This window comes from Thermobia domestica, chromosome 5, assembly GCF_964235325.1.
Source record: "Thermobia domestica chromosome 5, izTheDome1.hap1.1, whole genome shotgun sequence".
In the NCBI taxonomy this organism is placed as follows: Eukaryota; Metazoa; Arthropoda; class Insecta; order Zygentoma; family Lepismatidae; genus Thermobia; species Thermobia domestica.
This window is the reverse complement of record NC_137458.1, coordinates 171,378,324-171,383,293: the sequence shown is the minus strand read 5'-3', so window position 1 is coordinate 171,383,293 and position 4,970 is coordinate 171,378,324.

Here is a 4,970-nt window from a genome sequence, read left to right as displayed (position 1 = left end):
CATTAAATCAATCAAATGTTTACTGACGAGCAAGAAGAAAAGTTTGATCTGAATAAGACATTGCAGAGGGGCACAAGCTGTCAATACGAATAATGCATAGTGTAAATAAAGGACGACATAGAAAGAGAAAGCCAGAAACAGCTGCTAAACGGAGAAAAAATAGTAAAAGTTGTGGAAGTGGGAACATAAAATACAAATACCAGCAAATACGCCGACAAATAAAAGTTTACCAAGCAATGAGTGGTTAAGGTGCTGGCTTCCAAATGCAAAGGACGTCAGTTCGAATCCCCTGCAAGGAGGTATTTACAATTTTTTGTTAATAATGCATACAGCTCATGAGAGATGGTAAAAGAGGTCGTATTTAGTCTTTCGTAGTAATTATTAGTGGTAATGTTTAATACTGATAATACTTCTTGTCTTTGCGTATTGCTTGTATTCTTGTCTTCATTTCGAAAGAGAAGAATATCCGAACAAATGCCACCAAAATTCCTCTTATTTTGAACGTAAACGCCATTTGCAATTAGTAAAGAATAAAAATTGAACGTTCCCATGTAGCTGCAAACAGTTAAAAAAAAACAAAAAAAAAAACATGGAACTATTGTGACGTACCGCCACATATTAGCCAGAAATTTATACCCCGCCGTTTCTTTTGCATTCATAAATTTTAATAGAAATTCTATATTTAATTTTTGCGTTCGGTTTAATTTTTGCGGGCCTTCTAATTTCTCTAGTTTCTTTCTTTAGGGTTGCTCAATCGCTGCACGAAGCAATAGATAGTGGGTTGTAAGCTATGCACTCGTTTTTTTTTATCAAAAACGTGGGAAAGTGAATCGTGTTTTCGTAATTTCTCGAAAAGGTGAAAATAACGCGCCATCCTCTTTGTACTGAACAACTGGTTTTTATAAGTGGAGGTGCTTTTCTCCAACTGTTCAATTTTAAGCAAGTTTAAAATAAATTTAGACGTTCCATGTCTGTGAAACGTATAACAAAAAGGTTGTATACAGGATTATTCTCAAGAAGTTACCAATATTGATCTACATGAGTGATGTGAACTAGAAATTATCCATTCTTCATCTGGTCTAGTGCACGTTTGTGAAAATCAGTCCAGGTAGGCCATGACGGGATTGTAATTTAATTTGTGAATCGGTGAAACCGCTAGGAATTGTACAGATCTGATTTACTTTCGATTGACATATTAGTGCACCATATCATAAAAATATATATCGTACAAATGCCTGACAGCAAATGAATAGTGTAAGTTAAGAATTCGTGTTTTGCAGATTTTACGTATTGAAACATGGCAGTTATATTGTTTATATTAATAGGCGTAATGATAAGTGTTACCATGTGCGAGTAAGTTTAATTGCCGAACTGCTAGCCATGTAGGAAATTGCTGTCAGGGGTCGTTCCTTGATAGGACGACCAAAATTAAGTAAAATGCCTTAACATCTTGAATTGCCTCTAGTGCTCCCACGATATGTCAACAATGCGCTCTTGTAGGTAGAATTCCGAAATCATAACAATTAAGTTTTGTTCTATAAGCTGAATTAAATAGTAACCAATACCATCTGAGTGTCTTCAATATTTATATGCATGTGTTAAGTTAGTATATCAATGTCATTTCTTCCTGCGTTATCGCGTTTATTTAGTAAATTCTCATGTTTATATTCTGAAATGTATCCCATATTTGAAATCAGATATGTTATATTATATTGACCGAAATAATGCGCAGTTATATTCTCTTCACAAGATATTCAACTTGTTTTCTCTTCCCCCAAGAGAGGGCTGTTTTAGAAATTTTGTTTTCCTTAGTTAGAGAACAGATAGTTGTGTTGTCTTAGAGTAATAAAGTAATGACGTTGTAGGACCTGTCAATAACCCATTATAAATTGAAATATAGGATAATAATATAGACACTTAACAATTGAAATATGAAGTACAATCCTTGTCGCTTCGAGTTTACTGTTTCATCGCCGATACTAATAATTATTGAAAGTGTTTCAGACTTCATTGATCAGAACCAGCATTCCTGTTAGCTGTTATTAATGATATTACATAAAATTTTGGCATCCTCAATAAACATTAGCCAATGTCTATGCAGAGAAAGTAAAATTTGTTACGTGGGTGTGCCAATCTTGTAATGTATATGCCATTATTTACTTTACGCTAGTTAAGCATATGGAAGTGTAGCTATCCCTACCAAAAAAAAAAAAAGCCTTTTGTAGAATGATGGATAGGTAAATTGCTAGTATAATTATGCATGGGTTCAAGTGATAGTAGTGAGTGTTCTCTAATAAATGACAGTGTGGTTTAGTAACTGAGTGAAATAAGCTTTTTATGTGTAGGCACCAGTTACTCCATTTATTTACGTTGTGACTGTTTGTTTGTGTAGCCCCATTGTAATTTTACGTCGACGTATTAGAAATACTACGAATCTTGTATATGGTGTTTAGTCCCTGAGTGGATTAGAGCGCGGCTGTATGTGCCTCTTTGTTATAATTCATGGTAATTGTGAAATACTTCGTTTAAAATATATTGAGTTTGGGGCTCTTCGCTTCAAAGATGCAAGGGATACCATATTTTATGGTTTATTTGGATATGGTGCTTGTTTTTTTAATATGCTTCACTCAATACCATCATGAGAGTATCCATCGTAACAGTATATGATCTGACAGGTTGATTTTCATCTAAATAATTGAGATAGGCTAAAATAAATTCATATCAAGGTGTAGTCTACCTAAAATAAAATAAATGTAAGTCTTCTAATATCTGCTGAGTATGTCTAAGCGAGAAATAGGCCACCTTTTTCAAATTGATAGGCCACGTAACTATACTTCCATGGATTTCAACATTTTGCCTCCATACATTTGTCCAAAAAAAAAAAAAAAAATCCGTAACTGGTCAGAGGTCGAGTACATATTAGATAGTAGAAATTATAGTGATTTGCTTTCTTGACATTTGATAAGTTCTATCAATACAACAGAAGTTTTAGAAACTAACGTTAGTGGTCCAAAATAGTTTATACGCTTACTACAAATGAGGTAACTTATTTCTCATGAGCCGTTTATGAAAACAAAATTTGTTTACAGTTGTAGTTCAACCCAACATTTTTTCCTTTCCGCCTTCGTGGTAGGGACAGTTGAGTAACAATTGAAGGATTAATGTTATAGTTCATAATATTTCATTTATACTGCGTGTGAGAAAAAAAAGGTTTAAGATATTTCGCTATTTAGTAGCTATTTTTGATTTCTGCGCTCATTGAAGAGGGCAATCTTAAAAAAAAAATCAAGGTTATTTTCGGCAAGTGCAGTGCAGCTCATTCTCTTCCCTACTTGAGATCGGTAGTTTTGTGAGTTTATATGACTATTTAGAAATGAGATCCCTGTTTGTATTATAGGAACATTGAATGTTTTAAGATAGTACTAGTTTCGTAAGCCCAGAACATACGAAACGTGTAAAAGTTATCATTGACTTCCATACATGGAACTTCGATGCGTCGTCGTAACTGCCATCTATGATAATTAAAAATAATGTGAACTGTTTGTTTGACATATTTTGTCTGTTGCCATAAATTGTATTATAATTGTTATTAAAAGATTTATTATTGGTGAGATTTAATACGAGTCGTCAGGCAATCCTCGTTAAGTTAATATCAGTGGATAGTAAAGATCTGTAAATCATCAGTTCTGTTAGCATTGAGTTGAAGCTGAATCCGAGTGCAAGTGAATCCAGTACCACCTAGTAAATTTATCAGTGAATTTATTAAGTCAGGCCTACCTTATGAATTTAGTGCAAGTGCGTGTTAAACAGCCTTCTGCCTCGTAGATCTTTATATCGACTAATGTGTAACAGAACTCATAAGATTATTTACCAATAATGCAGTATATTCATCGAACAACCATGTTCAAAACATCAATACATTTAAGGACCCGAACTATTCAGCTAAAGGTGTTTGTTCCCCGATTCAAAGGATTGTAACTCAATCTGACTATAATCGTTTGACCAATTTATGATAAGGACATTTAAATTGTGCGAGCATTAATTTCGAGGAAATATTACTTCGTTTCGAACTAATTCACAAAGGAAAAACTCAATGTGGATTAATTTCTTCAAGTGCAACTAATAACTTACCAGTATTACTGCACATAGATATGTTGGGTAAAATATTGACTAACGAACTGGAAAGACTCTTCGTGAGGTACTGAATAACTGTGATATTACACGAGGTAATATCAAAGACTAATATTCATGTTATGTGCATTTATTAACTTTTAACCTTTTTTTTTCTTATTTTTATTTTCACCTTTTTAAATACTAAACTCGGTTTTAAATAATTGTTCATTTAAAGACTGTTCTATATTGTCTACATATTAGTATAATTTATAACCATGAATCATTAAGCATTCTAAACATGGTGTGTCAAGTGTTTTATATTCCATAACTACTCGAATATCTAATATCTAGCGTGTAACATAAATGATGCTACTTTTACTGTTGTTTATAGTAAGATTTGTAACCATTCCAAGAAGTTACATATATATTTCACCATACTCAATATTCATACCAGTCAAGACTGAGTATAGAGGATTTTTATTGTCTCTCATATTATAACTTGTGCTTATGTAATAATATGTAACCGAATGATAAATAAAGGTTTGAATAACTGCGTTCGCAGACAAAGCTAAAATTAATCAATATATTAAGTACGAACTGTGATAATTTGGATTTTTGCTGCGATATTTAAATATACGCATATTCTATTATTGTGTTGTGATATTGCAAATACATATCGACTTCAAGTATTTTTATATACATTTTTATATTGGAATGCTGTAGAGTAGTATGCTTATAATAGAAATAAAAGGAAAGATGGTATTCATGTATTTAATTCGTAACTCCTTGAATTTTTTTTTAAATTATGATTAGAATAAGGGTACATATATGAATATTTTCTAATATAAGGTTAAGAA